Source organism: Scylla paramamosain, chromosome 20 (genome assembly GCF_035594125.1).
Source record: "Scylla paramamosain isolate STU-SP2022 chromosome 20, ASM3559412v1, whole genome shotgun sequence".
NCBI lineage: Eukaryota > Metazoa > Arthropoda > Malacostraca > Decapoda > Portunidae > Scylla > Scylla paramamosain.
Window position 1 is genome coordinate 10,733,995 of NC_087170.1, and position 12,500 is coordinate 10,746,494.

The window sequence follows — 12,500 nt, forward strand, 5'->3', positions numbered from 1 at the left end:
TAAAGTATTGTTATTTTTAATAGTATTGCTCTTCTAAGTCTATGATAATTATGAAATATCAAATACTATCATTAAATTGTTGTTGTCGTTGTTGTTGTTGTTGTTGTTGTTGTTGCTGTTATTATTATTATTATTATTATTATCATTATTATTATTATTATTATTATTATTATTATTATTATTATTATTATTATTATCGTTACTGTTGTTCATGTTATTGCTGCTGGTGGTGTTGCAAAATCCATTACATCTGTTTACCTTTAATTATTTCATTAGCATTATCTCTGATCTCTTTTTTTTCATTTTTTTTTATCCTCTTCCTTCACTTCCTTGTCGCTTCTACTCATCTCCTCTCCATCTGTCTACTTCCTGTTTACTCTTCGCTTTCAATTTCCTCCCTATTCACTTTGTTACTATCTCTCTCTCTCTCTCTCTCTCTCTCTCTCTCTCTCTCTCTCTCTCTCTCTCTCTCTCTCTCTCTCTCTCTCTCTCTCTCTCTCATTTTTCTCTTTACATTTTTCTTTCTCTTCGTTTTCTTACATCCTTTTTCATGTTCTTTCTTTTTTCTCCCTTTTCCTCCTATTTATCCTTCTCTCCTCTACGTGTTATTCCTATCCCACCTCTTCTCCTTTCCCTCTTTCATAAATACTATTTCCTCTTCCCCTCCTCCTCATTCGTTGCTTCCCCTCTTCCCCTCTCCATTTCCTTCTTCCTCTTCCTCTTAACTCGCATATCATTCCCTTCTTTCCTCCCTCTAACCCCCCCCCCTCTCTCTCTCTCTCTCTCTCTCTCTCTCTCTCTCTCTCTCTCTCTCTCTCTCTCTCTCAAGACCTATTCCCTTCCTCTTCCCTTTATTTTTTTCCTCCCTTCCCTCCCTTCCTCCATCCTTCCCTACTTCGCTTCTGACCCATACTCTCCTCCTCTTCCTCCTCCTCCTCCTCCTCTTCCCGATCTCCACGTGTAACCTAATTAAAGCTTGCATGATTAACGCTTGCAGACTGAGAAATAAATGTTCAGATTTAGAAACCCAAGCAGCGTTAGATGACACTCATATTATTGGCATTACTGAGTCCTGGTTAAACTCGGCAAATTGAGATTTTCTTGGTGGATATAACGTGATGGGTTATGTAATATATAGTTAGTATAGGAGGCGTACTGTTCTTAGTGAAAGCCAGTCCTCAGCCAACGAAACCTGAGACAGTAAAAATAAACAATACAGATTCAGTCTTCTTACAGTTAAAGATTCGCTCTAAGAAAACCATTATAGGTCTTACTTGTAGATCTCTGGTAAGTAATATTTCCACTGATAATAGACAACATGAGCAGATTACTGAAATAAGTAGTTCTTTTGATGCTGTCATCTTCAGAATAAATTGGTTAGGTTTTACTGGGAGGACCTTCGAATTCAAGTCAGAAAGAGTAATTATCAGTTTGTTCAGTGCTCTTGTCCGACTTCATCTTGAATACTGCATCTAGTTCTGGTCAACTCATTGTAGGAGAGACAGAGACAAGCTGGGGAGGGTGCAAAGAAAAGTTACAAAGATGATCCACGAGTGTGAGACAAGCCATATGAGGAGCGTTTGACAGAGCTCAACTTGTTCACTTTAGGGAAGCGTAGGATGCGAGGGGGATTCGATGGAGATATTCAAAATGTGTCGAGGGTTTGATAACGTTAATATTAACAACTATGTAATTATTGACCAAGCAAACACCGCTAGAAATATATTTTTTAAATATCATAGATAAACAATTCAGATCTGACGAAGCCAAAGCCTCTTTTTTTTAACATTTGGAACATTCTTAACATCTGGAGGTTCCTCCCAACACAAGTAGTAAATAGCAACACTTTTGAAACATTTAAGTACAAGTTAGATAAGCACCTCAACCAACGTAGTACTTCGATCTAGCATATTTTTTTTTATTTATATATATAGTATTGGATAGAGTAACATTCTTCTCTTTCAAGCATTCCTGTTACATTGTATGAGTGTTTCTCCCTCTGTGCTGCAAGGTGTTGCTTCCCTGACCATTACTGGCCTTTAACCTCTTACTCATAGAACCTGTAGTGGTAACACAGTCACACAGACAGTCTGGTTAGGCCCAATATGGTTGTTGCTGTCTGTTCTTTCCTTTGTATTCCTTTGTATTCCTCCTCCTCCTCCTCCTCCTCCTCCTCCTCCTCCTCTTCTCTTCCTCCTCCTCCACGAAAATCAATCATCCACTTAAGGACTTGAAATAACAGACATAATGAAGAAGCCAACTTTTCCTCTCTCTCTCTCTCTCTCTCTCTCTCTCTCTCTCTCTCTCTCTCTCTCTCTCTCTCTCTCTCTCTCTCTCTCTCTCTCTCTCTCTCTCGGCGATCAGAGGGCGAAAGGCAGCTTGAGGGGAAGAAACACAAACCAAGGCCAGTTTACCCGAGGGGAGGCGAGAGGCATACTGAGCAGCGGCCTTCTGACGAGGGGAGGAGAGGGGAGGGGAGAGGGAAGAGGGGAGAGGGGAGAAGCCGGAGGAGGGGACAACGCAGGATAGTACTGGAAGCCTTCGCCGTCAATGTCTGGGTAAGGGGAGAGAAAGGGAGGTAGAAAGAGGAGGGGAAAGGGAAGAGGAAAAGGAAGGAGAAAAGGAGGTAAGGCTTAAGAGGAAGGAGAAGATGTGTATGACATATTTTCCAAGACGTGGGAGGTAAGAGAGGAGAAGGAAGGGAAGCAAATAAGAGGAGGATGAAAGGAAGGTGAGGTTAGAGAGAAATGAGGAAAGTGTACGTGACGCAATGCTTACGACGAGACGAGGAAGCGAGAAGAAAATGGGGGAGGAAAAAGGATGGAGAAGAGATTGACTGACTGACTGATAGATGAATTGACTGAGGGGTGGACTGATGGTAATTCTCAAGCCCAGGAACAAGGAGACCATAATGAAGACACACTCAGAAATACAAAACATTCATGTACATTATCAAAGCAGTATATCAAATAAAACACATCAAAAGGCCTAAAGCAGTATTACCATAAAAAAAAAAAGACATCAAAACGGAACTGCAATGCAACTTTATGGAGGAGAGAGAGAGAGAGAGAGAGAGAGAGAGAGAGAGAGAGAGAGAGAGAGAGAGAGAGAGAGAGAGAGAGAGAGAGAGAGAGAGAGAGAGAGAGAGAGAGAGAGAGGGAGGGGGAGATACACTTGCCCTAAGGAGTAACGTCGATAAATCAAGAGGAAATGAATGCACAGACTAGCAGACTGATACATCGTGGTGTCAAGACCTCCACACTAACCAGTAAGAAGAAATGGTGATGCTGCACACTGAGATGATTAGCAGATACGACTTTTATCTCTTAATTCTTGATTGGTTCGTTCGTTTGGTTTGGTTTGGGTTGGGTTGGGTTTGGTTAGGTTGGGTTAGGTTAGTTCGTTAATTAGTTAGTTTATTGGTCAGTTTGTTAGTTATACCGGAACCAAGATGATACACGGTTTTGTAACTGTTTGTCATTAGGATACTGGTTTAGCACTAGTAAAATGCTTAGGAAGGCGACTGACGAGTGAAGCACATGTGGAATAGTGCTGGAAATCTGAAATATTTTTTTCGTTATAACTCATATTAATGTTATTAAATACAAAATCTGAAGTTTATCAGTTCATTAGTTGAAAAGTTCGCGGCAATCTCAGCACCGTGCACACACCGCACTTGCTTAATATTCAAATCACTCCAGTTCAAAAACTGTGCGAGAAGCCAATCGCTGTTCTATATACCGCTGGATAGGTAATTTCATTCTGCATTCAATAATATGTATCCGGTATCGTTGAGACAAAAAAAAGAAATTTGTAAAAATTGCAGAACACTGCCAGTCCCTTTACAAAATCCGATTTCCGACACCTTTCTACTTTTTGCAAGTTAGCCACAGACTTCGCCGAACAGATGAAACCTATACCACATAACATTGACAGAGTTGTGGTATGAGATGGTGTTAATTTCGTTACGATCGGCCGCGTGGTTACGGAGTCATTAGCGTTTGAATAACGTTACAGGCAGCCCGGCCACATAGCACCTAGCCTAATATATAAAAAAATCATTCCAGCTCAGAACTCTGCGAGAGCTGAATGAGTGTCCTGTATGCCACTGGATAGAAGATTTCATTCTGCGTTCAATGGTAAGTGTCAGATCTTAATGAGACAAAAATAAGCTGGTGAAAATTGACTTAAGAAATCCCATTTTTGACAGAGTTCTACTATTTGCAAGTTACGATTTGACTTTACGCAAAAGAAGAGATGACACCTATATCATATAAAATTGATAAAGTTGTGCTATCATATGGTGCTAATTTCGCTACAATCGGCCGCGTAGTTCCGGAAATATTAGCGTTTGATTAAATATTAGCGTCATGATCGGGTCAGGTCGGGCCGGGCCGCTCAAAATGAAACTCCAACCTCCATTGTGAACTTCGCTTCGCTCGTAATAAAGAAAAAGAAAAAAAAACTATCTCATCTTTCTTCTTTCTCTTTTTTTTTTTATATTATTTCACTCTTCTTTTCTTGTTTCTTCTTGTCATGTTTTGTCTTCTTTTACTTTAGGGTTACCGCAGTTGTTTAGTTAATTAGTCAGTTACTTTATTTTATCGTATTCACTTATTAATGTGTGTGTGTGTGTGTGTGTGTGTGTGTGTGTGTGTGTGTGTGAAACATTTAACAGTATATAGCATCACTGCTTTGCGAGAGTGTATATAGTTATATTAGCCATGTTTATTATTTATGTCTTATCTCATGGAGTGTTGTGTTCTGCAGGGAGACGCATGAGTTTGTACCGGGATGTCAAGTGAACGGTGGACTAAAAACCTAATCATACAACACGCCATCACGCAGGGAACCGATACACTCATTCCCACAAACACGGACACAGATTAGAAGATCAGAAGATAAGAACATTAGAAAATAAGGAAAGCAGCAAGAAGCCATCAGGTCTACACGTGGCAATCCCTGCATGCAATACACCTATTTCCATCTACCATCCTTATCCATGAATTTACCTCATCCTCTTTTGAAGCTCCCTAATGACTCGGCACTAACAACCTTATTACTGAGTCTATTCCATTCATCTACATGCCCATCTCTTTTTAAATTCAATTTTACAAGCTTGAACTCGTTATTTCTTGTCCTATCTTGATGACTGACCCTGAGAATCTTGAAGTGGTATAGGGGATATGACAAGGGTGACGTAAGCAAAATTCCCAGGATCAGTAATCACGATAGCACAAGAAATAATTGGTTCAAGCTTGAAAAATTTAGGTTCGAGAAAGAGATCGGAAGGAATTGGTTTCCAAATAGAGCAGCAGATGAATGGAATGGACTTAACAATCAGGTTGTTAGTGCTGAGTCATTAGGGAGCTTTAAAGGAAGATTAGACAAATTTATTGATGGATATGACAGGTGGAAATAAGCGGGGTGTGTTTCATACAGGGACTGCCACACGTAGACCTGCTGGCTTCTTGCAGCTTCCCTCAGGCGATGCAGTACGCAGGCTCAAAGACGTGACGGGTGTGGTGGTGTACTGCAAGCCCCTTACCCTGAGCCCCTAAGCCAGGTGTACAGCCTCCCCCAGGTGTGGCTCGATAAATGTGTGTCTGGGGAAGGCTGCGGGGCGCGGGACACTCGTAACCCGGATGTCCCCGTCACCCTGTGTCCCCAGGTGCCCTTTCCCCTTTCTTTGTGCCTTTTATACTCCCCTCTCCCCTATTCCTTCTGCCTATAGCTCTCTCTCTCTCTCTCTCTCTCTCTCTCTCTCTCTCTCTCTCTCTCTCTCTCTCTCTCTCTCTCTCTTATTTTGACTATTTTTCCTTCACCTTTCATTTTCAATTTTTCTTTTTTTTCATTCACTCTCTTCTTTCCCTCTCTTCCATGTGTTCTTCCTCCTCTTCCTCTTCCACTCTTTTTTGTCGTGTTCCTTATGTACATTGCTTATTTTCTTCTTTACCTTTTCCTTTTCTATCCCATTTTTCTTTTTAACCTTCCTCCCTTTCTCTTTATCCTACTGCCTTTTTTTTATCATTATTCTTATTATCTATTCTTCTTCATTTTATTTGTCTTTTATTCTCTTGTTTCTTCTTTACATTGTTTATCTTCCATCTATTACTCTTACCTCTCTATTTTCACCTTCTCTGTGCTTTCTCCCTTCATCTTATTCTATTTTCTATCATTCTCCTTCGGTCATCTTTATTTTCCTCTCCATCATATTATTATTTTCTTTCGTCCTCCTTTCCATTTTTTATCCTCATTATTTTCTTTACTCACTTCTCTTCTATTTTTTTTTCCGTGTTCCTTCTTTACCTCTTGACTTTTCTTCTCCCGCTCTTTCCTCTTTATCTTGGTCCCCTCTCCACACTTTCCTCTTCACTCTTTACTTTCCTTTCTTCTGTCTTCCGTTAATCTTCATTATTTTCCTTCTCTTCTCTTTCATTTCTATCCTCTTCCCTTTAATTCAGTCTTTTTCTCTCTCTCTCTCTCTCTCTCTCTCTCTCTCTCTCTCTCTCTCTCTCTCTCTCTCTCTCTCTCTCTCTCTCTCTCTCTCTCTCTCCATCTTCCCTTTTTATTCAGTCCCTCTTCTTTGATTTAGTCTCGTCTCCCAAAGGTACTTTAATCCACTAATTACGGGGCACACCTTGGCTCTCTGGTACACTGCTATGCTGATGGTACACAGGCTGAGACTTCGATCCTACCTCACAGCAGTTTTTCGTTAGGAGAAGTTGCGCCCTTCCATAATCCTTTCTGATCCTATTGCAATCTTGATGCTGAAACGCTACTAGTGAGTCATTTTACCATATCTTTAAAAATTTCTTCTTCATCCACACTTATCCACTGTGACTCTTCTTCTTTTCCCATTCTCGTCCTCTTTTCCTTAGAGACGGAGAACACAGCAGCAAAGAGAGTCTGTCTGAATTAGTGAGAAGGTGATGCCAAGAGAAGGAAGGGACAAGGAACAGTGGGTAGGGAGGAGCCTTCGCCTTTACTATCCTACATTCCTTACCTTAGTGTAGCTTATCACAAAGAACGCCTATTTGCACTAGTGATGCCACGTGGAGGAGGATATAACAGGGAACAGTGGGCAGGGAAGAGCCTTCGGCAGTACTATCCTACGTCCTTTAGATTCAATAGTGTATCTGTCACAAACAACCTCGTAAGGACCAACAAGTGTGCTGCAGTTCGTCCTTCCTTCAGGGGTACTCACGTGTAGTCCTGACGGCTTCTTGCAGCTTCTTTTTATCTTTTTTTTTTTAAAGGTTCTTATGTTCTTATGCGCACTAACTGTATGGTAGCGTAGATAAAGAACAGATGCGGAAGTTAGGCGAAGTGATGTCACGATGTCACGCCCACACAAAAAAGCAGTCTTACCAATCACTTCCATCTCTCACATTCCCAACGCTTAAGCTTTTGACTGATATTTGGTGCATGGGTATTGCCTTAACAACTAATCACTCTGAGACATCTTTACTTGTTCTACTGCCACCTCTAATCTTAAAACTGAGTAGAAATTGCAAAATCTATTCTTTCTTGTGGATGCTTATAAAGATTTCAGGTACTGTTAATTGTCTCGTATCGCACTGAAAGAGTTAGGTCTCTGCGGAGCCCTTAATACAAAGCAGCTCATTAGTCGACGCATTAATTCCTACTTGATTAACTAACGTGAAATTACACCAGTACTTGGGGTGGCCGCGCATTACGTTCAGACAGACTGCTCAGGTGAGGCGCCTGTGAGATCTGAAGGGGAAGGAGGCAGCGATGGACGTGGGGAGAAGGAAGAGGCTGGGTAGAGGAGAAGGGGGAAAGGAGAGACATGCATAAAAGAGAAGAGATAAAGGAGGCAGCGGGATGAAGGAAGAGATGAAGGAGAGGGATGAAGGGAAAAGGGATGAAGAAGAGAAGTGGGATGAAAAAGAAGGAAGAGAAGGGATGAAGGAGAAGGCAGAGCTGGGATGAAGGTGAAGGGAGAGGCGGGATGAGAGAGGCGGCAGCGTCCGTGGGAGGAGGAAGGGCGGGATGAGGGTGAGTGAGGCCAACGACCCCACGGTGCTACACAACAAACGCGAAGGGAAGCTGAATAAAAGCAAGGAAGCGGAGGTGTGGACCAGGAGCCGCCGCCGAGGGGAAAGGGAAACAGGAAAATACAAGGGAGGAAAAAGAAAGAAAAACAGTATAGTAATTAAAAGAAAAGATGGAAGTTAGTAGATCCAATAGAAAACAAGGAATGAGAGAAAAAGAAAAGGAAGGCACTGGAGGAAAAGACTGAAGATACTAAACATAATCCAAACAAAGGTGAGTGACAGGAAAAAGAAAGATAAAGAGAGAGAGAGAGAGAGAGAGAGAGAGAGAGAGAGAGAGAGAGAGAGAGAGAGAGAGAGAGAGAGAGAGAGAGAGAGAGAGAGAGAGAGAGAGAGAGAGAGAGAGGAAAAAAAAAGGTGGAACAAACAGAATTCGTGGAAGGAAAGAAGAAAAAAGATGGCATCCAGAATCTACGACGGAAAAACAAGGACGGACAGAAAGGAAAAAGAAATGATAATAGGGATGAGGGAGGACGTAAGGAATGTAAGGCAAAATAATCCAACGTGCAATAAAAGTTAAAAATAAAATAAATAGCAGGCGGAAAATAACAAGAGACCATTAACTAGTGGAAAAATAGAAGAGGAGAAAGTAAAAGGACACGAGGATAGAAGATAGGGAATACAGTAGCGATAATCCACAGAGAAAAGGGTTAAAAAGACGAAGAGAGAGAGAGAGAGAGAGAGAGAGAGAGAGAGAGAGAGAGAGAGAGAGAGAGAGAGAGAGAGAGAGAGAGAGAGAGAGTAGAAGAGGAAGGAAAAAATGACAGTAAACGTATAGAAGACAGAGAGGAGAACGAAGAAAAAGGAAAACGAAAGAAAAGGAAAGGAAAAAAGGAACAAAGAAAGAAACAAAGGAAGAAGAGAAGAAAGATAGAAAGAAAGAAAGAAAGAAAAGAAAAAGAAAGAAGAGAAGGGAAGAGAAAAAGAAAGAAAGAGGAAGAGAATAAGGCCAACACAAATGAGCAAGATCAAATAATACAAGTAAGAGAAGAAAAGTAGGTAACCAGACCGGATGGAGTAGCAGAGAATAAAAAGAGGAGCGAAAAACAGGAGCAGAAGTAGAGCAGGTGAAGTCCCGTGCGTCCCTGAGCAAGCATTCCCTCGCCTCGCCGCCCCGCCTCGCAGAGAAGACTAAGTAGGACATCCGGAAAAGGACGCAACATGAGGACACTGCCGCCTGGGACACACCGCTTTATTCTTGTCAGTCTATCAGTTAACCTTTCAGTGTGATGTGCAACAGTTCACAACGCTAAAGGCAATGTATGGAATCTTTATGTGCATGTACGTGAAGGGAAGGGACATAAAAAGAGTGCATTTTGCAATTTCTAGGCAGTACAATGTTTGCAAGTGGCTGTGGAACAAGAAAAAATGTTTCTGAAAGGTTAGTAATTAATAAAGAGATGTGCCAAATAGCAGTGAAAGGGTTAATCTATAAACCAATCAATAGACGCAAAGCTATTTCAAGAAAGTGTAGGGTTTTCTATACTATCGTCTTTCTATTAACATTTAAAACCAGTTAGTCTATCAATCAGTCAATCTTCAATTCGAAGAGGACACAAAGCCAATTCAGGAAAGTGTGGGTTTTATTCACTCTCGTCCCTTTGAATCTTTAAAGCAATCAGTTCATCAATCAATCAAACCTTAAGACAATCAATCTTGGAATCAGCCAATCAATTTTAAAACCGAAGAAGACACAGCCTAACTAAAACTCCATCCACTGAAGTGAAGCGTAATTAAACTGACGAGCTGATCTAATCGACATGAGAAAACACAACATTGCTTCCTTGAACTTTAAAATCCTTTCTCTAATGAATCAACCAATTAATTCACCAGTCACGGACGCCACAAATTAACCAAGAAAAAGGTTAAAAAAAGTCAGGCCTCCATTAAAAAAACCAATGCAAATGAATACAAAGCAGCAATATACAAACAGATCCTTCCTAAGCCGTCTCACTTTACAACTCTATACAAAACAGTAATCAAAGAGACAGGACAGCAGTGCAAGGCTCCTCCCCGCCAACCCATCCCTCACCATCAAGATGTCACGTGGAGCAGGCAAGAGGAAATCACACACACCACTACTAGTATCACGACATAGAAATCACACGAGGAAAAGAATACAGGAGGGAAAACAGGAAAACACGGCACAGTTCGAGTCCTCGCGGATATAAAACAAGAAAAATGAGACCAGGTGTAGGAAATGGAAGTGTAAGCGCATGATTAACGAGTGTGCCGCGACGCAAGTAGACCGTGTACACACACAGGCGCCACACACACACACACACACACACACACACACACTAATGCTCTAGTGCCGTGACAAAGGAACACATGAAGGGTGGTGAGTACAGGTGGCAAATTAATGACGTTTCCCTTTTCTTTTTTATCAAGCAACACAGAAAAAAATGTCACGTGTGTGTGTGTGTGTGTGTGTGTGTGTGTGTTTAAAGGCCAGCCGGAATATGACGTTTATATCGGGAAAAACTCAACATGTGGAATTGACCTCAACTTCCTCTTAATCAGTCTCATCTCACCAACTCCCCGAAGGTTAGATATTTTAGAGGGGCAAAGTTCCCATAGATTTCACACCAACCAATAAAAATTTTTCATTACACCTGATTTTTTTTTTTATTTACTTACCTATTTCTGTCGTAGAGCATCATTCTGGTATCAGTGAGAAGCTCTTTAGGACCCGCCTCGTGCATGTAAAGGAGGGAACAGTGGTGTGAGCATGAACCGTCTACAGTAGGTCAAGGAGTTACGATAAAAGCACCAGGAAAGTAACTGTTTTTTTTTTTAACAGGTGTATTATAAACGGTGCCTCTGGTTGTGTTGGTGACTCTGCCTTCTCGCCACTCTCTCCTCCTCCTCCTCCTCCTCCTGGTCCCCGCGCCAATGCTGTACCTAACTTTCCCGTCCATACTGTTTGTCTAAGTCGTTGATTCGCGGTTTGTCTCACGCTCAACGGTGTTCAGGTGTTATGAACGCACACACGCACGCACTCACGAATAATAAATAAATAAATAAATAAATAATAATAATAATAATAATAATAATAATAATAATAATAATAATAATAATAATAATAATAATAATAATAATAATAATTTTATTCAAACAATCAATCAAATAAACATATTAAACATACACGCATACACCCCCTACACACACGACGAAAATCGACAAAAAACACATGACAATTATGAGAACAGACACCAGGAGGCTGTTGGGTTATGACTAATGTATCCAGTGACTTATTGACCTCAACTAGTAAACGACGTGTGGAGAGAGAGAGAGAGAGAGAGAGAGAGAGAGAGAGAGAGAGAGAGAGAGAGAGAGAGAGAGAGAGAGAGAGAGAGAGAGAGAGAGAGAGAGAGAGAGAGAGAGAGAGAGAGAGAGAGATGTAAGTAGCTAACACTGTCGTAACCAAGACAATAGCAATAGTTTCCTTTGACCCTTTTAAACAGATCTGCAGCTTTTTTTTTATGACAAATGTTTATATATTTTGTCCTTGGCTGATAATAAAGGCTGTCATTATAAAGAACATAAGAACATCAGAAAATAAGGGAAGCTGCAAGGAGCCCTCAGGCCTACACGTGGCAGTTCCTGTGCAACTAGTAATGATACTCACCGAAACCAGCCCTTCTCTCTCTCTCTCTCTCTCTCTCTCTCTCTCTCTCTCTCTCTCTCTCTCTCTCTCTCTCTCTCTCTCTCTCTCTCTCTCTGGGACGCACTACGACGCCGGGTACTCACCAACAAAGGGCAGCCTGGAAGTAAAGAAAGCAGAAGATTAGCACATAACGGCACAGATATGCAGACGCCAATGAAAATGACAATACATATTTAGTTTCAGTTCTGGCGAGGGCAACAAAAACACTGTAAAAAGAAATCCACTGAAGATGCTTCCCAAAACAGAATATTCAAAATTACAAGGATATTTGTCTTGAGAGCTCCATCTTGGAAGAGTTCAAGTCATAGGAGATACAGAAGCAGGCGGAGTTCAATAGTTTACCAATAAAAGGGATGAAAAACTGGGAATATTGGTAATAGTACGAGGTAGTAATAGTAACAGCAATAATAGTAAAACGCAAACACAGCAACCATGACTAGAATAACAGATCAACAAAAGTGCTATATATAGATCACCAAGAGAGAGAGAGAGAGAGAGAGAGAGAGAGAGAGAGAGAGAGAGAGAGAGAGAGAGAGAGAGAGAGAGAGAGAGTACAAATACACAAAAGCACGAAACACAAAATGCTTTCCAGCTATAAATACAGAATAGAAGTTTTTTTTTCCTCACTCTTTTTATCAAATTACTAACTCTATTATTTGTACCTCAATTTTTCCTCCCATGATTCCCTGAAATATCACTCTTGTTCTATCAAGCTAACCACCCGCCCTTGCTACATTTACCATTAATGAGGG

General features: G+C 41.0%; 1 long non-coding RNA gene across 1 annotated transcript in view; it reads right to left on the reverse strand.

The window, feature by feature from the left end:
• Positions 1 to 12,500, reverse strand: part of LOC135110293 (uncharacterized) — a 107,264-nt gene that overhangs the window by 64,744 nt on the left and 30,020 nt on the right. Inside the window, exon 2 of the long non-coding RNA XR_010273177.1 lies at positions 11,832 to 11,845. This is a non-coding gene — a long non-coding RNA (uncharacterized LOC135110293). The remainder of the gene's footprint in view (positions 1 to 11,831; positions 11,846 to 12,500) is intronic.